The following is a 26,009-nucleotide window of genomic DNA, read 5'->3' as shown; positions in this document are numbered from 1 at the left end:
CCGAAAGGAACCCCGAGAATTACAGCTCATTTAAGCTAGAGTTCCTGGCCGTGGTATGGGCAGTCACCGAGCGCTTTAGGCATTACCTCGCTTCTTCCCGGTTCACCGTATACACGGATAACAACCCGTTGACACACCTGGACACGGCAAGACTCGGTGCCCTGGAGCAGAGGTGGATGGCCCGTCTGTCCAACTACGAGTTCACAATCAAATACCGGGCAGGACGCTCCAATACTAACGCGGATGCCCTGTCCAGGATGCCCAACCTGCCGGACGAAGGAGAAGATCCGGAGGGACTGGAAGAAGTTGAACTCCCTGCGTTCCACCGTCATGGGACTATCCAGTATTCCCACCGGGTAAGGGGTAAGCAGGCTGCTACGTTGAACCCCTTACCCCACTACAACTGGGCGGAAACGCAAGACAGCGACCCTGCCGTCCGACTGGTGAAGGAGATGCTGACTCGGCCGGAGGCTCGCCTTGAACCAGACGCTCCGGAGGAAGCCAAACAACTATGGGCGGAGAAGAGTCGACTATTCCTTTACAAGGGGAAGTTGTGCCGCAGAATGGTCAACTCCCGGACGCATGAACTACTCTGGCAAGTAGTGGTGCCACGAAGAGACGCAGCCATGGTGATGGAGGCATACCACGACGGAGCTGGACACTTCGGGTGGAAAAAGCTGGAGTTCCTGCTGCGCGAGCGGTTCCACTGGGTAGGCATGAGGGGAACCATCGAGAAGTGGTGCAGAGACTGTGGCCCGTGCAATCTGAGAAGGAAGGACCGGGCCAGCCAGAAGACTCCCCTGCAGTCCATCATCACCCGGCAACCGTTGGAACTGGTAGCCTTGGATCATGTAAAACTGACCCCAAGCAGAAGTGGCTACGTCTACGCGTTAACCATCGTGGATCATTACTCCCGGTTCTTGGTTGTCGTCCCCGTCAAGGACTTAATGGCTCAAACAGCAGCTAGAGCCTTCCAGCAGCACTTCTGCCGTCCACACGGGTACCCGGACCAAGTGCTGACGGACCAGGGACCTGCCTTTGAAGCGGAGGTCTTCCAGGAATTCTGCAATCTGTATGGCTGCCGGAAGATAAGGACGACACCCTACCATCCGCAAACTAATGGACTTTGTGAAAAAATGAACCAGGTGGTAATGGATCTTCTAAAAACATTGCCCCTGGAAGAACGCAGTCTGTGGCCTGAGAAGTTGCCCGATCTGGTGGACCTATACAACCACATCCCGGTAGGTTCCACCAACTGTACCCCGGCTTACCTAATGAGGGCGAGACCTGGTAAGTTACCTGTTGACCTGGAAATGGGAGTCCTGACACCTGAGGACACTTCACCAGAAACAGACTGGGACACAGAGAGGCAGCAGCAGTACCGGAGAGTACAAGAGAGCGTGGAGCGAAGTCTCTGTCAGGCTAGGGAAAGACAAGAGAAGACTTACAACCAGTATGCTCCCGCTGTTCCCCTGGTACCCGGAGAGCAGGTCTTGAAGAGGAAAAGACGGCTCCACAAGTTGGATGACCAGTGGGAGAAGGACCCGTACACCGTACTGCCCTCAAGCCACGAGAACCCGAAGGTCTGTACCATCAGTAAAGACGGAGGGGAAACCACAGCCATTGTATCCCGGGACCACCTGAAGAAGTGTCCCGAACAACTGAGGAACCCTGAAGAAGAACAAGAAGACCATCGACCCGTAGAGGAAAGGGAAGATATGGTTAGTACCGTGCTCGGGGACTTCCCTCGGTCTTGGACTCAAGTCAATGGTGCAGTTGTGGTACCCGTACTCACCTTCCTCCAACCATCATCCCAAGAACCTACGGAACAACGGGTAGAGCTGGAAGAACAGCCGGTCCAGGAGGCAGAAGACTCCACACAAGCAGAACAGGAGAATCAACCCTCTGCTTATAGTGAGCCTGCCGTACCCCTAGTGAGACAAAGAGCCGGTAGACAGCTGCCCGGTTTACCCTTGACAGCTCCTACACCCTGTAGTTCAGGGCCAGACGGTCAGCTCCGTAGGTCCACTCGGACCACTAGAGGCCAGTTACCCGCACGCTGGAGAATTTAAAGTGTATAAATTGTTTTATTTATGTTTTTCTGTGTCTTGTTGCTTGTGTATAATTTTGTGTTTCTAGTTATTTTTAGGAAACCTTGGTGGATTTACCGGGAATCCTTGTATATAGTTGGAGCGTAACCCAGGATGGACTAGAGACTGTTAAGGACTCGGGGTAGGACAGACCCCTACCTGGTTACGTCTCCCTGTGTTGGTGAAATGGACACCTTTGCTTTTCTTCAAAGACTGCATCCGGTTGCGGACACGCCGTAACCATCTTATGTGTTTTTCTTATAGTATTGTTATTGTTATACTTTGTTATGTTTTTCTAAATGTGTTTAGTCCCGGAGTACTACATTTCACTAGGGGGGAATGTGACACCCCAGGGGTCTGGTTGCCACAGTGATAGAGATATTATGTCTGAGAGCAGGTGGGAGGTCCTTTGGTCAGGGATCCTGTGCATGCCACACCTCCTGCCCAGTCTTGGGAGGGGAAGAACTTCCCCTGTATAAACCCGGGGCTGAGGCAGGGTGAGTCAGACAAGGAGAGTGGAGAAGAGAAGCAGCATAGGAAACAGCAGAGTTACAAGGAGTCAGGGGCTGGCAGCTACAGAGCTCGCCCTGACTAAGAAGATTCTTTACCGGACCCGGAGTCCGAGGCTGTGGGGACTAACTCCTACCCAGCAGCAGAATCCGTCGGGCAGGGGATTTCAGGTCCTCTGGCCCAGAAGCCCGAAGGCACGGTCACATGCGTGGGACCAGCACCGCCATCGTGGAGCGGAAGCCATTAGAAGGCCCCGAGTCACCGGCCATACGGGTGAGCACCACACGGTACACTCACGGACGTGTGCTACTTACATCGGCTTCTAGCAAGGTAGCCAGAAGAGTACAGTCAGTTTGGGAGGCCTACAACTACGCCTGGCCAGGGGAGATCCCATCTGCTCAAAGACTGACCAGGCCCCGTTTGCTAGCAAGTACTCCGGGAGGGTCTGTCGTTGTTACCAGTAAAGACCCTGAACTACACCGTACCGTCTCTGAGTGGTTCCTGCTACCCCCATCATCCACGTCGGCTGCCCTGAGGCCATACCCCTCCCGTTGGGGGTTATACTATCATGCTGCACAATCCTACCACCGGCCTCAGCGGTCTGCCCTGCAGCAGCAGCTTCCTGGCTGCACTCAACGGGTGGCGTAGTCATCAACTATTTACTACTAATAGACTGCCGTCTAGTTTGACTCCCTGGGCACGGACTGGGTCACCGCCACGAGATTACAACCCTCCACGGATCCGGCTCCGGGTAAGCTCCCGCGTGCGCATCGCAGCGCGACACAGGCCCAGGGGCGCGTCAGTAGTACTGCCAGTGAAAGACCAGACGGCTCAGACGGCAGCCAAGGCATTCCAACAGCACTTCTGTCACCCGCGCGGTTACCCTGACCGTGTGCTTACTGACCAAGGTCCAGCCTTCGAAGCGGAGGTGTTCCAGGAATTCTGCATCCTGTACAGCTGCAAGAAATCCAGGACAACGCCGTATCACCCCCAAACCAACGGATTGTGTGAGAAGATGAACCAGGTGGTGATAGACCTGTTGAAGATGTTGCCCCTGGAAGAACGCAGCCTGTGGCCAGAGAAGTTGCCAGATCTGGTGGATCTATATAATCACTTCCTGGTGAACTCCACCAATTGTACACCCGCTTACCTGATGAGGGCAAGACCTGGTAAGCTGCCCATTGACTTGGACATGGGAGTCCTAACACCAGAGACAACCTCACCAGATTTGGATTGGGATACCGAGCGGCAGCAACAATACCACAAAGTGCAAGAGAGTGTTGAAAGAAGTTTGTCCCAGGCAAGACAAAAGCAAGAGAAAACTTATAATCAACATGCACCTGCTGTTCCCCTGTCAACTGGAGAGCAAGTCCTTCAGAGAAAGAGACGACTCCACAAACTAGATGACCAGTGGGAGGTAGAGCCGTACACCATCCTACCCTCGAGTCATGATAACACCAAAGTGTGCCTCATCAGCAAAGATGGAGGAGAAACATCAGCGGCAGTTTCCAGAGATCACTTGAAGAAATATCCCGAGCAATTGCAACACACTAAGGAAGACCAAGATAGCCCTCAACCCACAGAAGAAGTGGAGGAAGTGGTCCAAACAGTACTCGGAGAATTTCCCCGGTCATGGACACAGGTGAACAATGCAATTGTCGTGCCAGTCCTTACCTTTCTCCAACCAGCCCCTCAGGAAGCTGTAGAAGTCCCAGAACAGCTGGAAGAACAGTTGGCCCCAGAGGCAGAAGTTTCATCAACAGTAGACCAGGAGGATCTACCCTCTGCTAACAATGAACCTGTCATACCCATGGTGAGCCAAAGAGTTCGTAGGAAATTGCCCAACCTACCAGTACTACCTCATACTACCTGTAGTGCAGTTCACACTAAACCCACCACACCAGGGGTAGACACAAAGGACCAGGAGAGAGCAGTGACAGATAGTGTACTCCGTAGATCCACCAGAAGTACAAGAGGTCAGCCCCCTGCCCGTTGCAGAATTTAAAATGCAAAGTTTAAAGTATAGAAAAATTTGAAATGTATGCTGTATATAGTTACACGTAAGGGTATGCCAGAGACAGTGCAAATTTGAAATGTTTAATATGTGTTTATCCAGTTACCCGAAAAGGGTGCAAAGAGTTTTAGGTTTTGGACGGTGAATAACCAAAGAACTTTCCCTTGTAAATAGTTGCACTTCTGATTCCATCACACTCCCTCATCAAGACTGACGTGAATATTGCATGCTTGATTAATAGGGGCCAATAATTTTACTAAATATTTTTAGACTAATTGTGATTTTAAAAAAAGCACTCCCATACATTTTTTTATCCTCTTAATACATTGCAATCATCATGCTATATAACACTGTGTACTTACAATTGCTCATTTTGTTTTTCTACCCTTTTTTTGCTCTGTGTAGAAACAGGAAGTCAATTTTGGCTGCATTTATCATTCCCTTCTTCAACTCCTGACCAAGCTGATTCATGACTCATACAGGCAAAATTGACCTCCTGTTGCTACATAGAGCTTAGAAGGATTCAGCTAGTCAATTTTTAATCCCGTGATGTCATAGACCTAATGGAAAACAGAAAAATTAACTGGGTAGAGGGGCAAAATGAGCAATTGTAAGTGCACAGTGCTAATTTATTCTGGTGATTGAAATACATTAAGAGAATAAAAACTTTGATGGGAGTGCTTCTTTAACCAGTGATAGTAGGAAAATTGATGTGGATCCTTAGCAAACGTACTATAGGTTTTCACACTGTACAGATCAGAGTTTATTTCCCACTCAAAGCCCTTTCCAAGTTCCGTGGGATGATTCATACCTACTGACTTGCCAATAATGTAGTCAATCGGAAAAGTGAAAATTTGCACAGATTTTCATCTCCCAAACATAAGTGAACAAACCAGAACTGTGTCTCCTCTCTTCAAATGTCCCATAGCTGTTGCATGCTATTTCATTTTCGTATGGCATATTCTTGCCCCTTACTTCATAATTATGTATTTGTTCCAAAGCTCAAGGGACTAAAACAGCAAGGACATAAACAGTCTAAAGTTTACTTACTCATGAGGGTTTAAAACTTTCAAACTCAGCGAGTACTATAGATGGAAAGTGTTCCTTTGTGCCTTGCAGGTAATCCAGCATGTAACAGGTAAAAAATAAATGCTTATAATTCCATCTGAACTGTTCAAGAATGCATGTGCCCCAGGAAATTCAGGGTACTGTTAGTAACTTATGAGTTATATACTAGTTTGAAGAGGCTGATCGTTCTTTCATTAAAAGACTGACAAGATGTGTCACTGTATTTCTTAATGCAGTCTGTATACATTTTAATAGCTATTTTAGACCTGATTAGGCTGGTGTCACTTACTTTTAAAATTCATATAATGAGTCCATTGTATTAATGAGCTAATGTTAATTTCCGCTCACCTATCCGGATTGACAAGCTGCAGCTTGTACAGCACAACACATGATTTCAGAAGGAGACAGGGAGGAGGGACATTGAGGTCAGTGGTGGATGGAGATTTAAAGTAGCTTATGGATACATTGAAAACACGAAGTCACTCTTTAGCTTGACTCATAGGATTCTCATTTTGATCTCAGGTAGGAAAACTCTTAGAAAGGATTATATAGCCAATTTAATTCTGGATATTCAACATAATTCTTCAGCCTGGTGAGCTTTAAGAGATCTATTCAATAATATGTACAGTTTATATTGTGAAGATACTAATCAATTAATTATTTTACTGCATTTGTATTTTTAATGCCAAAACTCATTATAATACTAAACCAAAATCTACAAAGAGAGTCTGCATCAGATCATGGTATAATATTTACATATTTCGAAATGAATGTACTGTGATAACCTAGAGATAAATCTAGTCTTCCATGGCATGTTGATATATTAATGCTCTATCAGTATGTATTCAATATAAATCAAAATTATATATGAATAAACATGATATTGCAAATTAAAATAAATATGGAAAATGCCACTGGATATACATTTACTGCATATAAAATATAGGTAAAGACACTGAGCAGTTATACCATAGTATTGTAAAGAAAATCCAATATAATATACAGTAATGTGCAAAACCCTTAGGCAGATGTTGAAAAAAATGCAAAGGAAGAATGCTTTAAATATTAGGAGTGTTAATAGTTTATTCTTAACATTTAACAAATTTCAAGGTGAATAAACAAAAGAGAAATCTAAATCAAATAAATCTTTGGTGTGACAATCTTTTCCCTTCAAAAGAGCATCAAGCATCAACTTTTCTAGGTACACCTATACACCAATTTATAAGGAACTCGTCAGGGAAGTTGTTCCAAACATCTTGAAAAACTCACCACAAATCTTCTGTGGATGTAGGCTTGTGCAATTTCTTCTCCCTCTTCATACAGTCACAGACAGACCTGATGGTGATGAGATCAGGGCCCTTGTTCTTCTTTGCACTGAAGATATTTCTTAATTACCTGGGTTGTATGTTTAGGTTTTGTTGTTCTGATGCAGAATACATTTGCCTAATTAGGTATTTCGCTGATGTTATTGCATGATGGGTAGGTATCTGCCTGTATTTATCAGCACTGAGGACAAAATCCGCAACTTTATTTTTTTGAGTGCAGCCCCAAACTTGTAAAGAACCTCCACCATACTTTACTGTTGTCTGTAGTTGTACTGCTCTTCAGCCCTTTAGCTAACAACGGCCTTCTGATACAGACAAATATTTCAAATTTTGACTCATCAGTCCAGAGCACAGCTGACATTTTTCTTCAGCAAGGTGCCTGTGTTTTTTTGCATAATTTAGTTATTTGGTCCTGTTTCCATTTCAAAGGCATATTTTTTTTCTGCATTTCTTCATGAAGACCACTTTTTATCTAATGGCATTGCTGGACATCCTCTGATTTCAAACGGAAGAAACATGATGTGTTTCCTTGGCCAACCACTGCATCTACTGTAGGAAATGTTGCCAATTTGTTGGTGCTTCTTAAAAAGAGATTGAACAGCACATATAAAAAACACAGTCTGGTTTAAATGTTTCGGGAGAGAGACCTGACGAATGCAGAATAACAAATTCATGTCTTGTTGTTGTGCTGAGTCTTGCCACGGTATATGCAAACACTATAAGTCAGAACACTATAATTAATGAATACATGAATTCCACTATTGCTATATGCAGAAAAGTAAGTTAGTTTATTAACATTTTATGATCAAAAAGCGTAAAAGCCATTCAAATACAAAAAGGTGACCTAATATGGATAGTCCCTAACTCTAACAACTCACCTTTTCATGTGTTCAGATAGGCCTCAAATAAAATGGGGAATAGATAGGAATCAGGTTTAGCTTGTAGTAAAATCTTTCTGGAAAAGATGGTTGGATAAGGGTGCAAAACCCGGGATGGACCCATACCCCTCAATATAACCTACAAAAGAAACATAAAAAGTGCCCTCAAACTTTTAGTATTGAATTATTATGCAGATTCACAAATACACTGTGTCCAGTATACAAACATACAGTCATGACTGAAAGTGTTGGCACCCTTGAAATTGTTCCAGAAAATGAAGTATTTCTCCCCGAAAATTATGGCAATTACAAATGTTTTGTTATACACAGGTTTATTTCCTTTGTGTGTATTGGAACAACACAAAAAAAACTGAGAAAAAAGTCAAATTGGACATAATCTCACAGAAAACACAAAAAATTAGCTAAACAAAATTGTTGCCACCCTCAACTTAATATTTGGTTGCACACCCTTTGGAATAAATAACTAATCAATCGCTTCCTATAAAGATCAACAAGCTTCTTACACCTCTCAATTGGAATTTTGGACCACTCTTCTTTTTGCACACTATTCCAAGTCTCTCATACTTGAAGGTTGCGTTCTCCTAACAGCAATTACAAGATTTCTCCACAGGTGTTCAATGGGATTTAGATCCAGACACATTGCTTGCCACTTCAGAACTCTCCAGTGCTTTGTTTCCATCCATTTCTGGGTGCTTCTTGAAGTATATTTTGGGTCATTGTCCTGCAGGACCCATGACCTTTGACACAAACCAAGCTTTCTGACACTAGGCACTACATTGTGACCCAAAATCCTTTGGTAATCTTCAGATTTTATGATTCCTTGCACACAGTCAAGGCACCTAGTACCCAAGGCAGTATAACTACCCCAAAACATCTTTGAACCTCCACCATATTTAACTATAGGTACTGTCTTCTTTCTTTGTAGGCCTCATTCCGTTTCTGGTGAACAGAATAATGATGTGCTTTACCAAAAAGTTCAATCTTGGACTCATCTGTCCACAAGATGCTTTCCCAAAAGGATTTTGGATTACTCACGTACATTTTGGCAAACTACAGTGTAGCTTTTTTATGTCTCTGTTTCAACAGTGGGGTCCTCCTGGGTTTCTGGCCATAGCTTTTCATTTCATTCAAATGTTGACGGATAGTTCTTGCTGACACTGATGCACCCTGAGTCTGCAGCTTTCTTTGGAACTTGATATGGGCTGCTTATCCACCATCTGGACTATCCTGCGTTGAAACTTTTCATACATTTTTCTCTGTTGTCCATGTCCAGGAAGATTAGCTACAGTGCCTTGGGTTGTAAACTTCTTGATTATGTTGCGCGCCTTGGACAAAGCAACATCAAGATCTCTGGGGATGGACTTGAGATTGTTGATATTTTTCAGTAATTTTGGTTCTCAAGTCCACAGACAGTTCTCTTCTCCTATTTCTGTTCTTCATACTTAGTGTGGCACACACAGACACACAAAGCAAAGATTGAGTCAACTTCTCCCCTTTTTATCTGGTTTCAGGTGAGATTTTCAGATTGCCCACATCTGTTACTTGCCACAGAGGAGTTTTAATGAGCATCACATGCTTGAAATAAAGTTAGTTACCCACAATTTTGGAAAGTAGCAAACAATTTTGTCTGGCCCATTTTTGGGGTTTAGCGTGAAATTATGTCCAATTTGCCTTTTTTTCAGTTTCCTTACACAAAGGAAATAAACATGTGTATAATAAAACATGTAATTGCAATAATTTTCTGGGAGAAATAGTCCATTTATTCATTTTCTGAAACAATTACAAGGGTGCCAACGCCTTCGGCCATGACAGTATATATAAAAAAGGTGTAATCAGCTCACCTGTCCAGGTGAATGGGAAAATACTCCAGTACTCCAATAAAAGATCAGATTTGATTATTCATTATAAATCAACATGTTATCTACATTTTTTATGTCTGAAGATTTATGTATATGTTTTATTCATGTGTATTTAACACATGATTTTTTTCTGTGTCAGTACTTACTTGGTTTCATGCGTTTCTTGTATTCATCTGAACATGGTTTTAATCAAGTCAGCTGTGCATATCCTCTGCTGCTCATCTGTCTTTAATCAGGTTTGACAAAGGACCACCATTTTTTTTTGCCTTATATGTTACTGGATCAATAAAGCAATTATTTTAAGAAGATGTGAGTGTCGACTATCATTTGGACAGTTCCTACCACTGGAGTACATCTATTTACTAGATAGATAAGATAGATAGATAGATAGATAGATAGATAGATAGATAGATAGATAGATAGATAGATAGATAGATAGATAGATAGATAGATATAAGCCTATAGAACAAAATAACCATTGGAATACTGCACATGTTAATGGTGGATCAGCACGTTAGACCTCACTGAGACTGGTTCTGAGACTACACTTCGTGGATGAAAACTTCCTTTAGTTGAAGTGGTTTTCTATTTTTAGGTTCATAAAACTTAATAATTGTAACTCCTCATAATTTTTTCAATTTTTCCATGTTGCCAAAGAATGCAAACATTTATGATTGCATATAGAAACTCAAAATCTAACCTAATGATTACAGCAGCCTCTTTAAAACAGAGAATCATGTAAGGGGTTGTCATATATTAAAGACTCCACCACTGAGTCCAGCACCTGTCTTGACAACAAGGCTTTTGTGAATACTGAGGTGGCAAAAAAAAAAAAACTGACCACGTAATGTGTCAAACGTGAACAGCTGCAATCTGCAGTGACTTCAATACAAAAATACAAACAACTAAAGTGCAGTAAAGTATATGTGAGCATTTAATATAACAACTGCATTGTTGCAATTTAGATTATACTTTTAGTATTGAGGTACTGTACTTAGCACACAAATTGGCCAGTCCGCGTGTACCAATCTGTCATCACAAGTTGTACCCCAAAGATGGGAACCTATACTTTCAAATTTAAACTTATCTCTCATAAGGCCAAGGTATACAAATATAACTAGCTAGAAGGGTCCAGCTCTAATTAAAAGCAGCCCTGGACTGACTGAAGGAATGGAGAGGTGGCTGAACATGCTTGTCTCTCTCTTTAGTGTGAGAAATTGGTGGGATTACCTGTCCCTCTTGCTGTGAAATGGTTTATTTCTTGCAAAGAAAAAGTACAAGAGCATTGACTACAAGATTATTTGGACATCTCGTAAGGGAAAAGCACTGAGTTCCAAAATGATGTAAGTTGAGGGCAATCTTGTCAAATATGGAGCATGGTACCACTATACATTCCACATTGCCTGCTCAAATCAGAACAATTTTATTTTTTTGTACCTGCACAACTTTTGCATCTCGTTTGTTACTACTGAGGCCTTTTGAGAAATCTTCCCATGTGAACCAATAGATCCCTTTTCTAGGTCCATTGATATCCAGGGTGATGACATGAGCAAATTTATGTCTGAAAATTGTAAACTAAGAAAAATTATGGGCAGAAAAGTAAAAAAAAACTTCAAAGGAAGTAGCAGAGACTACTGTAAAGTGTGAACTAGCATCAAGAATGAAAGGAGCGAGAATAATTAATAATAAGCGATTCAAGAGAATGTCATTGCTGTGTGATGGTCCTCCAAATTAGAACAGAGCAGTAATGGAGAACAGTAGAAGGCAAGGTAAGTACAGATGTTGTCCTCCAATAGTCAGCCCAGGTACTGCATTCCGGGAGGCTGCAAGAGGTTTCCATAATCTAAAATCTCTTCATGCAAATGCTAATAGACTTATAATATCCAAGTAAAATGAAACCTTTCTTCTATATTTTTCAATTTTATTCCCATATGTCTTTTTTTGTGTTTTACTAAACCTTGTGGTCAAGCTTGGGCTTAGCTGGCGCAGATTTCTTACGCTCCACCAGTGGATCGAATAATCAGCTGGTGTCCAGACTTTCTACATGTGGTTCTAAATATTACAATTTGTCTTTGCACTCTTCAAATACTAAGCATGTTCAAAGTGTTTTAATAACCATGATAGTTTGAGGAATAAACCTCATCACTTTCTGCAGTAAAATAAGCTTCATGAATACACAAATCATTTAATATATTAAAAAAAGCAAACTGGAACCCATGTAGAAAGCGTAAAGTTATAAATTTTGTATACGTGGATTTAAGGAGTTGTGGGCATTTTTGTTAGAAGAGAGTCCTGATGATAAACTGTTCGCAGGGTGCTGAGACTTCCCCAAAGCAAAGCTGCAATTTGTTGGACAAGTGTTTCACTATTTGGGTGAAAAATCCTAGAAAAAATGCAGCATGACACATTTCACATTAAAATGAATGGACTGTCTATGTGCATGACAGATCCTCAAGAACTGGAGATTCTCTTTGTAACCACTCTCTGCTTGTGCTAATGTATGAAAGTCACTCTATGGAAAACCAGAAAATGAATGTACCATAAGATGCAGGCCCAACAAAAATTTTCTCCTCAAAAAACATAAACCCAATAGAGAATAGATATCACAGCCCATCAATGACTATAGGTTAAATACCTTACAAAATTTGCTACCACTAAGTGGAATATCTCAAAGTAAGTTCTAGGTTGCAGATCTAAGCAGTCTCTTGAGCATCCGTCCCAAGAACACTATACTTGGATGAAAAAGTATATTTTTGCTTTCTTGTTACATTTTGATTTATATAAATCATTATATATAAATAATAATTTATGTAAGTGTCTTTTGTACTATAATGTTGCTTACTGCACTCGCATAGCAAGGCGGGGAGGGAAATGGTCACAGGGGTGGTTGCCCTCGATGCAAAAAAGTAAGAAGCAATTGAAGATCTTGGCTGGGTGTTTTGTATCTCCGAGCAAGCCCCATTCTCATCTGTAGTGGTGTCAATATGATGCAAACATAGTTGGATCCTGTGGTAGGGTAGGAGCCAAATTTTATACCTCGTTCTTCCCTATGGACCACAGTATGCTGTAGGCCTACAAGGTATGCTGTAGGCCTACAAGATGTCATTGCCCTGGCACAGGAGGCAAAATTATGTTATTGCATTGCACCACCTCTGCCTGCCCGCTTAGTGTGGAGCAGAGAAAAGGACTAGGTCAATCAGATTGATAGCAGGTGGAGATGGCCTAAAGGTGGCAAAATTACCTTTTGAGGGCACACTCAGGGAGCATTATTACTTTTTAAAGCAACATTAAAGAAGGGGGCACTCAGGGAGAATTATTTGTTATAAGCAGGCGCTCAAGGGGTATTATTACTGGGTTAGGGGTTGCAAACCTCGCTTTGCAGGGAACCCATGCTTCAACTCTTCAACACTGCCTTACAGCATTAGTAATCTTGATGCAGTACTGCAATGACATTTTTACAGGCGAATGGTAGTGGAGGTGATGTATGGCAAATGCAACTTTGTGAAAAACTGAAGTGCCAATCAAAGTCTATGAAAACATGTATCACAATGTACTCTGGGAATCCAGAACACAGTCTCACGTGGCTTCACCTTTAGAGTGGTACTGCACTAACAAACTGCCTTTACTCTCTCCGTAGTGCCAGTTTACAGCTGTGAGACTGGTTATTCTGTATAAAGGCCCTGATAGCGACAGTTGGCAGTAAATAGTAAGAATAGGTTGACAGGTTGTCAATGATAACCAGTATTCTCAAGTTTACTCCTGTCCCTGACATTTGAGTTTACAATGAATCCAGCTGGTTCATTTGACAAATCTGTAAGGTAAAACACTTGTACCCAAATTATCTAACTTCTGGTACCTGCAGAAATAATTACTATAGGCGTCTTAACACATAATATGGAGTAGTTCTAATTTAGTCATCTCAGCAACAGCCATGTTTCCTGGTGTGAGACTTTTTCTATTTTGGGAGCACAGGATCTACCACAGACTGTTTGTCTTTCTTTTTCTAACACCTGTTTTTAGAAATGTGAATTTCAAATGTAGCTTTTCAACCATGATCATCAAGGTAAAGTGGCTCCACTTAAGTTAAGAGCCAGGCAAATTACTGCTCAATATATATTTTACACTTTTTACATTCTTTTAATATGACACTGTTATTCGACTACATATTAATCTACCATAAGTTAATTTTTCAGCTATTTTTGTTTTTCCTCCCAGCTGTGAAATACCACAATATTGACGCGCCCCCTGGGGCCGTGGGTACTTGGTAGCTGGGCCAGTCGATGCTGGGGGATGTCACGGTGGCAGTGACCCGGTCCGTGACCCAGGATGGTCAATTAAAGGAAAAGGTAAAAGGGGAATAAAGTTCTTAGAGATAGCGTTTGTGACGCCACCTGTGGTTTGCAGTTATATGGGGCCGCCGCTGCGGTGCAGATCAGGGATGGATTAAGAGTAGCAAGGGCCCCGGGCAGTTTAGAAGGCATGGCCCCCCCTCCCACACGCACACACCTGATGTATCACATGTCACATGATCCACTGTGATAGATCATGTGATAGTTCACGCAAAATTAATTTGGCACAATATTAATTATAATATTTTTTTTTAGGCTGTGTGCCCACTATGCGTTTTTTAAGCGTTTCCGCAGCGGCAATTCCGCTGCAGAAACACTTAAAAAACACTTGGTAGAAGGTCTGCCATGTTCCCCAATGATAAACCACATGTGCTGTGCACATGCTGCTGAAATTTCCGCTGCGGATTATCATTGCGGAAAAATCCGCAGCATTACCAATTATTCTGCGGAAGCGTGACGTTTTGGCCGCCATTGACTTGCATTGGAACGCATGGATTATGCATCACTGCATCTGTACATGCAGAATCCATGCGTTTCAATGTGCGGATGGTACCCGGGTGTGGAGGATAGGAGACTCTCCTCTGGACCTGGGTACCAGAGAACCTGTAAAAAAATAATAAAATAAAAAATAAATATTATACTTACCTTCTGATGGCCCCGGGTGTCTTTATCTGATGCGTCCTGGCTTGCCGGCAGCTCGCGATGGTCTGAAAAGGACCTGCCGTGACGTCATTTAGTCATGTGACAGCTGACGTCTTCAGGCCATCAGAAGGTAAGTATATATTTTTTATTTTTTACCATTCTTTTACGGTCACACTATATAAATCCATGCTGGTTGCATGGATTTATATAGTGTGACCAAGTTGTCCAGCACTTTCCAAGTGATGCTAAAATCGCTTGGAAAGCGTTTGTCAGCCTGCATGCAGAAATGCATGTGAAGAACGCTTCACATCCGCATGTCCCTGGCAGGAAAAACGCATGTACATGTAGCACCCTGAGGATTCGGCTGCTACAGGGGTATTGCACCTCAAGCCAGAGGTGTGGTATTCCACTCCCGGGTAAGGATGGAGTGTGGAACTGAGCTCAGTAGGCTGCATGCACTACACACATCCCATTTCCGGGGGACAGACCAATGGTACTCCCACTAGAGAAATGTGCAGGTACGACAGTGTCTATCCCTGGCTGGAGTGGGAGGGGGGTGGAACATCCCAGTAGTGTAGGGGCAGATAGGGGGAGCAGTCTGGGTAATGCTAGGAGCTCATTGGGTGCTGGTCACCTGAGCTCACACATAGAGGGAGTATATAAGGTGGGAACCATCTTAGATCAGGGTCAGTCTGTCAGAGTTGAGTCAGAGAAGCAGAGCAGCTCAGCCAGCTCCAAGGCCAAGAGAGAGAGAGAGGAGAAAGAAGGACCCAGAGGGGGAGGAGAGGGAACTCCAAGAACCCAAAATTAGACCAGAGGGTGAAGAGTTGGCACAAGGGTACCGGATCCCAAGCTGGCGGAGGGCCCTAATCCTTAGCCAGAGACTGGAGGTCGTGGGCAGGATCTGCCACGACCACCCACTAAATCCACCCGGAAGGCAAACCGTGAATAGGGTCAGGGAACCCAGAGACAAGGGTTTTACCAACAAGAGGCCCGAGGGAGCCGGACTTAGGTGGATCCCTGGTGGGGAAGGCCAGAGAGAAGGACAAGTCAGAAAGGGAGCTCAGGACCACGCTCCAGAATCACCTGGGGGTTGGCCGAGTCCAGGACCTGGTGGACGCAGCACGGCTCGGGCGGTCACTCAAGGCCGGAGTGACCAACACAAAAGCAGTAAGTAAAACCCTGAACTGCACAGCCCGACTCGGAGTCTTATTACCACTCTCACTGCACCACCACAACCACCACCCTCTACAACTGACCCCCTGAGGCTATACCCCTCCCGTTGGGGGTTATACTACCTGAGCTGCACACACACCACCAGCCTCAGCGGACCCTGCTGCAGCGGCGGCCGTAGTGACCGCAAATCAACGGGTGGCGTAGTCGACACTAAAGAACATCCAGTAACATCTGTAGGACTGCCACACACTGAGCTTGACACCCTGGGCACGGACCGGGTCACCGCCACTCGGAGACTACAACCCCCATCTGATCCGGCTCCGGGTATCCCCCAAACAACACTGGCCCAGGGGGCGCGTCAACTTTGGCGTAGTCGGCAGGATAACATGCCCGCAACAACCGGGTACTGCGTGCCTGAAGAAAAGTTCACCGTTACCTAAAAAAGAAGTCTCCCGCCGGTTCCGGAGGGTCCCCGCCAACGGACCCCATCACAGGTCGTTTCCCGCCGGTTGTCCGCCATTTGCAGCTTTTTCCCGCCATCCATGGAGTTTCCCGCCACTGGGAGACGATTCCCGCCATTTCCAAAGATTTCCCGCCTTGGAAGAGCGGACGCCATTATGGGCGTGCCAGAGGGTGGCAAGAGGCCACCTCCCATCGTGGGCCAGGTCGAAGAATGGCGCCAAAAGCGGAAACCGCGCCCACCAACAGAGACTGTGAAGCTGGAAGTGTCCATCAGCGTAAGAGAACTGCCCCTGGAACTGACAATCACAAAGTTGCCCCGGGACCACCCTCAATGTGGGCGGAGACAGAACAAGAGAGCAAAGATGGGTGTCGCCAGGAGCAGTCTGGAGAGAGCGAACCCGGAGACAAGAAGTCTGGAGAGGAGTCCAGAGAGAGCCTACCCGTAGATGGAGGGAGAGTCAGGCAGCACCGACCCAGTGGTCAGGAGCCTGCTACAAGCCACAACTCCACTAGGCCTAGTGGAGGTCCTGGCACAGCTCCCCCGAGACCGGGAGTGTGCACAGACTGCGCTGGAGGGCCTCGCACGGAGGATGGCCCGGGTGCAGCGAGAGACGTTGGCGGAGTGGAGCCGGGAGATGGCCCAGCGGACCGAAACCCGTCAGCGGAGCACGCCACTCGAGACGAGGAGACAGACCGCCTCTGAGGATGGTGCAGGAGGACTCAAGGCCGGAGACGGCGCCGAGAAGGGAGCTGAACGGACGGAGGCAGGTAAAGGGGACGTCTCTACCCCGAGCCGGGAAACCGTGTACCTGCCCCAGCTCCCCGTCGCAGAGCCCGAAATTCCCCCTGCCGTGCCCGTCGCTGCATCGTCACCGCCGCAGACTAGGCCTCAACCGGAAACCGCGGCCGCGACCCCTGTGACGTCACGCGCTTCGACCCTGAGCGCGGCAAAGCAGGAAATACCATCGGCCTGGTCGCAAGGCCTAGTACCCCCGGGCGCCGCCATTCCAACAGCGCCCCCTACCTCCGCGGAGCCACCAGCCTGGTCGCAGGGCCGAGTAACCACGGGCGCCGCCGTTCTTACGGTGCCCTTTTCCTTTAGCGTGCCCCAAGCCTGGTCGCAAGGCCTGGTCAACCCGGGCGCCGCTACCACCACAGCGCCCATAACACCCAAAGTACCGCACCTGGGTGAGGACCTGTTCGCCCAGCATACGTGCCTGGATGGGTAGCCCTTCATATGGCCACCGGAGTTTCACCATCCCCGACTCCGGAAAGAAAGACCCCTAGATGAACCCCTGATTCCGGTTCCGAAGCCCGTCAGGAGGACCCAGCCCCCGCTAGAGGAGGCACAGTTTGAGTGGGACCCCACCGGAGGAGACCTCATGGGGTTCACTCAGGAGACTCGGGCGGCCGCAGCGGAGCGTGCAGAGTGCTGCCGCCAGCAGCTCGAGGTCTTCGGGAAGGAGCGGAGAGAGAGGCGGGTCCGGGAACAGCAAGCACAGATAAGGAGCGCGGAGCAGAAGAGCCGGACCAGGAGGAACCCCCGTGCAGCTCATGGTCCCCGTACCACCGGGACTGTGATTAAATTCAACCTGCAGCATGGGTGGGGCTTCATAAAAGACCATCATACCCCCGGCGACGTCTTTGTCACACGCAGAGACGTAGAAAGCCATCTGCCGGAGGGACACAGAGGTCGTGACCTGTACATAGGGGACGAGGTCACCTTCACCCGGCACAAGTGTGCCAAAGGACCCTACGCCCTCCATGTACATCGCCTGACGGAGGAGGAGCTGCGGTGTGAGGAGGAGCAGGAGGACCCGGACGGGTCTAAATCCAAAGAAGGAGCAGGAGGACGCCGTCGTTAAAGTACGGTAAAGAGACTGTAAATAGTTACCCATCGGGGTACAGTGAACTGTTGCTGCTTTAAATAAGTCCCCGTTGGGACAAGAGTGAACTGTTAACCCGTGTGTCCCTATTCCCATTACCTGGCCGAGGACTGAGAGCGGCCATATTCCCCTTGTATATAGTTGCGCTTCCTAAGGCGCCCCCTACCGGTTTTATAGTAAACTGTTGTTTTTCTTAAAGAGACTGTCGCGCTTTTCCCGGTCACAAGTTGCACCGTGGCCGGAGGAGCAAGAGTGTTTACAAGGACGTTATTTATGAAAAGTTTTTATGAAAAGTTTTATGTGATGTTTTATATGCTTATGTTTATGAAAAAAAAAAAAAATTGTATGTTTTGGATGTTTTTATATCTTACAGCCCGAGGACGTGCTGTGGTTTACCAGGGGGAAATGTAGCACCCTGAGGATTCGGCTGCTACAGGGGTATTGCACCTCAAGCCAGAGGTGTGGTATTCCACTCCCGGGTAAGGATGGAGTGTGGAACTGAGCTCAGTAGGCTGCATGCACTACACACATCCCATTTCCGGGGGACAGACCAATGGTACTCCCACTAGAGAAATGTGCAGGAACGACAGTGTCTGTCCCTGGCTGGAGTGGGAGGGGGGTGGAACATCCCAGTAGTGTAGGGGCAGATAGGGGGAGCAGTCTGGGTAATGCTAGGAGCTCATTGGGTGCTGGTCACCTGAGCTCACACATAGAGGGAGTATATAAGGTGGGAACCATCTTAGATCAGGGTCAGTCTGTCAGAGTTGAGTCAGAGAAGCAGAGCAGCTCAGCCAGCTCCAAGGCCAAGAGAGAGAGAGAGGAGAAAGAAGGACCCAGAGGGGGAGGAGAGGGAACTCCAAGAACCCAAAATTAGACCAGAGGGTGAAGAGTTGGCACAAGGGTACCGGATCCCAAGCTGGCGGAGGGCCCTAATCCTTAGCCAGAGACCGGAGGTCGTGGGCAGGATCTGCCACGACCACCCACTAAATCCACCCGGAAGGCAAACCGTGAATAGGGTCAGGGAACCCAGAGACAAGGGTTTTACCAACAAGAGGCCCGAGGGAGCCGGACTTAGGTGGATCTCTGGTGGGGAAGGCCAGAGAGAAGGACAAGTCAGAAAGGGAGCTCAGGACCACGCTCCAGAATCACCTGGGGGTTGGCCGAGTCCAGGACCTGGTGGACGCAGCACGGCTCGGGCGGTCACTCAAGGCCGGAGTGACCAACACAAAAGCAGTAAGTAAAACCCTGAACTGCACAGCCCGACTCGGAGTCTTATTACCACTCTCACTGCACCACCACAACCACCACCCTCTACAACTGACCCCCTGAGGCTATACCCCTCCCGTTGGGGGTTATACTACCTGAGCTGCACACACACCACCAGCCTCAGCGGACCCTGCTGCAGCGGCGGCCGTAGTGACCGCAAATCAACGGGTGGCGTAGTCGACACTAAAGAACATCCAGTAACATCTGTAGGACTGCCACACACTGAGCTTGACACCCTGGGCACGGACCGGGTCACCGCCACTCGGAGACTACAACCCCCATCTGATCCGGCTCCGGGTATCCCCCAAACAACACTGGCCCAGGGGGCGCGTCATACAATCCACATGTACAATCCGCATGCGTTTTTTCTGCCAGTGAGATGCAGAAACGCTCAAAAAAAATCTGGAGCATTTCTGCATTGTGGGCACATAGCCTTACATTAATTGTATGACTCAATATGGAGCACACATAGCCATCTATACACAGCAGGAGGCCGCAAGTAGCCATCTATACACAGCGGGAGGCCGCACGGCGCCATCTATACACAGTGGGAGGCCGCACGTAGCCATCTATACACAACGGGAGGCCGCACGTAGCCATATATACACAGCAGGAGGCCGCACATAGCCATCTATACACAGCAGGAGGTCGCACATAGCCATCTATACACAGCGGTAGGCCGCACGTAGCCATCTATAAATAGCAGGAGGCCGCACGTAGCCATCTATACACAGCAGGAGGCCGCATGTAGCCATCTATTCACAGCAACGGGCCGCACGTAGCCATCTATACACAGAGGGAGGCCGCACGTAGTCATCTATACACAGCGGGGGGCCGCACGTAGCCATCTATACACAGCGGGAGGCCGCACATAGCCATCTATACACAGCAGGAGGCCGCACATAGCCATCTATACACAGCAGGAGGCCGCATGTAGCCATCTATACACAGCAGGAGGCCGCACGTAGCCATCTATACACAGCAGGGGGCAGCACGTAGCCAGCTATACACAGCAGGAGGCCGCACGGTGCCAGCTATACACAGCGGGAGGCCGCACGTAGCCAGCTATACACAGCTGGAGGACGCACGTAGCCATCTATACACGGCAGGGGGGCCGCACTTAGCCAGCTATACACAGCAGGAGGCCGCACGGTGCCATCTATACACAGCGGGAGGCCGCACATAGCCAGCTATACACAGCGGGAGGCCACACGTAGCCATCTATACACAGCGGGAGGCCGCACATAGCCAGCTATACACAGCAGGAGGCCGCATGGTGCCATCTATACACAGCAGGAGGCTGCACGTAGCCATCTATACACAGCAGGAGGTCGCACGGTGTCATCTATACACAGCGGGAGGCCACACAGTGCCATCTATACACAGCGGGAGGCCGCACGGTGCCATCTATACACAGCCGGAGGCCGTACACAGTCACGCACACAAAAACATATACAGACATATACATACACGCATAAACACATTTCAAACACAAAAATACATATAAACAGATATCACAAAATGATATCTGCCTGCACACACACACACACACACACACACTCAATCAGACATACACACACTCACTCTCACACATACACACTCACATACACACTCTCTCACACAGACTCTCTCACACAGACACAGACACACACATACACACATAGACACACAGAGACTCACCATCCCCTGGCTCGGCTCCAGTCCTCCTGCTCCTTTCCGGTGCAGCACAGCAGGCCGGTCGCGCACTGCGTGACGTCACAGTTAGGAGACACGGCCGCGCACAGGGCCGTGTCTCCTAGCAGTGACGCGGCCGGGCCAGCACAGGGAAGTTAACAGCTGCAGTGCTGGACCGGCCGGAGAAGGAGTAGCATCTGTGCGCTGCTGCTGGGAGAGCGGTCCGAGGGCCCCCCCCGCCACTGTCTGCCAGTATGTGCCGCGGCGTCGCACATATAATGAAGGCAATCTGGCCATAGACACCCCGGAGCCCCGGGCCCCCTGGAGGCCCGAGGCCCCGGGCGGTAGCCCAGATTGCCCTCAATATAATCCGCCTATGGTGCAGATCTTCTGAAGCTGAGGGTGATGCAGCAGAGTTGGTTCAGCTCTCCACAGGCAGAGCTTAGCTCCAGGGCAGTAGGTGGTGATTATTGGCAGTAGATGTTGTTGGTGCGGTGTAATGCAAGTGATGGCGCAGATAATGACAAGTCCACAGCTTAATGGCGGTTTTCTCTTATTTTTACTTGCAGTTTGTTAAGCTGACCAGGGCACGGGTGCTAGCTGGTAGTAGAGGTCCAGGCGGTCTGGAAGAAAGTTGGGGATCCACCTCGCCAGGTGAAGTTGTATGCCTTCCCTCTGCGCTAATCTCTTTGGCCCTGCTGCTTGAAGCTATGCTGCGGCCCTTGTCCCTGAGTAAAACGTCTTTTTCCTCACCCGTATGGCAGGCAGTTCGGGCCTTCCTTAAGTGTCGCTCCCACATGGCGGTGCTGGGCCCTATGATGCTGCTGTGCCGCTGGGCGTCTGGTGGGGCCAGGAGACCTGCAGTCTCCAGCCCTCCAGATTCTGCTGCTGGGCCTTCAGTGCCCCGCAGCCACGGACTCTGGTGTCCGGTTCATTTGCACTTCTCTCCTCTGGAGCGAGCTTGTACACAGCTCCCTTCCCCAGGTCCTTCCTCATCGCTCTCCTGTCTCCAACTCCTCTCAACTCACTCTTACTAACCCCGCCTCCAGATTCCAGTTTTAAGCGGAGGAGCTCCCCTTTCTGTTCTGGAGCCAGGAAAGTGTTGTATGCTGGTAAACCTGATTAGGGGACCCCTCCTTGCTTCCAGGCATGGCATCACCCCTTGTGAGGGAGGCAATGCCACTGTGGCAACTGGACCCCTGGGGTGCCACAATATCCAACTTGCTTTCATGCTCACATGGGCCCATGAGATTGAGATACACTATATAGTGTTGTTTCTTATTCATTTAATAAAGTGTCTGTGCAAGCTTGGCAAGTCAAAAATTAGATACTTTTTTACTTAGCTATTTTTTGTTAGTTAAAGCCTCTTACCCGAGCATGCTTGCCAAAAGGATTAACAATTCATACTCGCTCATCACTAATCATCATTAATCTTAATTATTTACACACCTCTTTTGTCATATAATAATATACACCCCTTTCTTAAATAAAATCACTGTCTCTCGCACAATAAAATCCAGAGTGCCACTTTCTCTGCTCTGCCATATACTTGCTTTCAACCAAACAGTGGCACACAGGCTGCAGCACTCAAAATCTGATGTTTTTTCACAGAAGTTGTTCCGCCTCATTACAGGATGATTCCATAGTAATTGCACAATGTCTCCTAGTCAACAAGCTGCTTTCTGGCAGGTAGCATATCCGGTGGTATTGAGGAGAGGCAGAGCTAACAGCTCTAGGCAGAGAATGCCTGAGTTTTATACTCTCAGGCCGTGTCCACCTGCACAGAACATTGTGACGCTGACCAGTACATCCCTGGAGCAGAATGAATGTGCTTTGTGTCATGGTCAGGAGAAAGTGTCAGGCCACCACCACCCTAATAACAGATGCTCATCTCTCCTCATGACAATTATGGCCCCGATATAGTTTGCATCAAATATATGGCATTTATGCTGTTATGATTATGTAATATGTCATGAGTAGTGTTGAGCGAACGTGCTCGGATAAGGTGCTTAAATCCTAAATGACTGTTTTCGGTATGCTCATAAAATATGTTTGCATCGCCGCAGCTGGAAGTTTAGGACTCAAGCGTGCTCGTATAACACCTTATCTGAGCACATTCGCTCAACACTTGTCATGAGTCCTTTATTTAGGGATAAAAAAGGCATTAAGTCTTTCTTTCTGATATTTGAGTTTGATAACCAGAGAACAAGGTGTATTAGAAAATATTCTTTAAATGGAAAAAAATATCTATATTGTCTTAATATTTTCATAGGCAGGAGATATTTTACCTTCAGATCATGATCAGATCCAGTTTATGGGTGGCCATGCACCTAAAATAGCTGTCTCTATGTCTCACCTGGTGAGGTGGATCTTCAAAGCCCTTGGTTCGGATGAGCTTTTTAATGCAGCACTGACAGTGCTGATGCCGCTGTGCAGTCAATTCAGAGCAAAGGTGGCAGATGTGACAGTGCAGGGACATCTGCAACTTGTGTACCTGAGCTGAAATCCAGAATGAAGCAGAGTAGATTTAATGATGTAATACACACTTTAAGTTTAGTTCTGATTCAATTACAGACACCTTCTAGGGAGCATGATATGTGGCTCCCTTTTGTTGTGAAAGCTATCCCCTGATTCACACTGTTGAATGCCTTTTGTCTACAAGTAAATGTTAATTTCTTTATGAATCTTCATTATCCATATAAAATATCTGTCTGCTAATTACAAATCCACCTTTGAAAGGATTGATAAGAATTATTATGTGAGCCAAACTGCAGACTAAAATTTTTGTATATATTTATGAGTCTACGTTTACAGTAGGGATGTCAAACTCAGATACAAAGAGGGCCAAAATTGAAAATTTGGACAAAGTCGCGGGCCAGCCTTTATATTTATTAATAAAAATGTCTACATATAATGATGAATCTTTTCATAAACAAACAAACTTAAAGGGATTCTTCCACAAACAAAGTACATTATAATTAATAGATCGTAAGAGTCAGATCATATGTTGAGAGCACTGGGTATTTCCAAGTGGACAGGGGCATACATAAAAATCACATGGCCCAACAGCAGAAGTTGTAATTGCCCCCCCCCCCAAAAAAAAAATTTAGTATTCGATGGGGTCACAGAAGAGCATATCTCACAACTTTGGGGCCCTCTTTTTCCTGTTATTGAAGCCCTTTTATTGCCCTCATAAAGTATGATGCCAACAATAGTGCCCCCAAACACAGTATTATATCCCCATAAAGAATTGCTCCACAGCAGTACCCTCCACAGGAACAGTAAGATAACCCTACTGTACCACCCCTCGACCCCACCGCCAAAGTATGATGGCCTCCACATAGTATAATTGGTGCCACATAGCCTCCATACAGTATAATGTGCCCCACATAGCCCTCCATATAGTATAATTGGCTCCACATAGTCCTCCAGACAGAATAATGGGCCTCACATTAAAAAAAAAAAATACTCACCTCTCCTCATTCCCCCGCTGCGCCGGTCTGGGCAGTGAGCGCTCTGAAGATCTTCACTGCTCAGCACAGCAGGCACAAAATAGTGACGTCATCGCGCCCACCTCAGCTTCCCTCTTCCATCATTGTTTTCAACTGTATCGGCATCCAGGATGCTGTTACAGTTGAAAGTGTGATGCGGGTGAGGGGGATGAGGGAGGGGAGGCAGTGCCAGCGTCGCGGGCCAAATATAATTAACCTGCTGGAGAGATTTGGTCCGCAGGCCATAATTTGACATGTATGATTTAGAGTGAACATTGAAATGATCCCCTTATTTCTGTCTTGTTTTGAGATCAGAGATATAAAATGTTTTCAAGCACATTTCCAGGAAAATCAGTCACTGTTTGTACAAACATACATGTGTGGTCCAAAGAGAGCCATATTTCATTATCCTACTTCAAAGATTATTTGGCAAAAGCAGGAAAATAGGCAAATAGTGCCTGAGGCAATGATTGCATATTATAGTTGGCTCTGGTAATTATTCATGTATTACTTGCTTTAATTTTACACAGGATAAGGTTCTATATAGTGGAATTACTCCGCCTGTTTTATTTGGCACCAGATAAAACATCCTTCTAGCTGCTTGTGAAATTAGACCTTCATGTAAAGGCTGGTTTGCATGTGTATGTAGCTATGTATCATTCATAACGATATAAAAAATTAACATTTTATAATATATCTATTATCTATCTATGCATCTATCTATCTATCTATCTACAGTCGTGGGAGAAAGTGTTGGCACCCTTGAAATTGTTCTTGAAAATGTATTTTTTCACAGAAACTTATTGCAATTACACTTTTATTTCCTTTGTGTGTATTGGAAGAACACAAGAAAAACTGAGAAAAAAAGGCAAACTGGACATAATTTCACACAAAACCCTAAAAATGGACTGAACAAATATGTTAGCACCCTCAACCTAATACTTGGTGGCACACCCTTTGGAATAAATAACTGTAATCAATTACTTCCTATATAACTATCAACAAGCTTCTTACATCTCGCAACCGGAATTTTGGACCCCTCTTCTTTTACAAACTGCTCCGGGTTTCTCATCTTTGAAGGGTGCCTTCTCCGAACAACAATTTTAAGATCTCTCCAGAAAACATGTATAATTGCAATAATTTTCTGGGAGAAATACTTCAATTTGTGAAACAATTTCACGAGTGCCAATACTTTTGGACTTTTGGCCATGACTGTATCTATCATAATGAATACAGTATTGAAGGCTTTGATCCACACTTTTATGGCAGCCCAAAATTAAGGAGAACGCCCAACTTTT

At 46.2% G+C, this 26,009-nt stretch overlaps 1 long non-coding RNA gene across 1 annotated transcript; it reads right to left on the bottom strand.

Annotated features, from left to right (window-relative positions):
- Positions 1–6,891: 6,891 nt before the first annotated feature.
- LOC141252974 (uncharacterized) lies at positions 6,892–24,833 on the bottom strand. The gene is made up of 4 exons (XR_012314176.1): positions 24,694–24,833; positions 23,577–23,719; positions 7,886–8,024; positions 6,892–7,723 (listed from the first exon to the last, which is right to left on the bottom strand). It is a non-coding gene; the product is annotated as an uncharacterized lncRNA (long non-coding RNA).
- Positions 24,834–26,009: the final 1,176 nt, after the last annotated feature.

The sequence above is a fragment of the Phyllobates terribilis genome, unplaced genomic scaffold (genome assembly GCF_046119375.1).
Source record: "Phyllobates terribilis strain yellow unplaced genomic scaffold, ASM4611937v1 Scaffold_2__4_contigs__length_985480577, whole genome shotgun sequence".
Classification (NCBI taxonomy): Eukaryota; Metazoa; Chordata; class Amphibia; order Anura; family Dendrobatidae; genus Phyllobates; species Phyllobates terribilis.
This window is presented reverse-complemented; position numbering and strand designations above follow the sequence as displayed.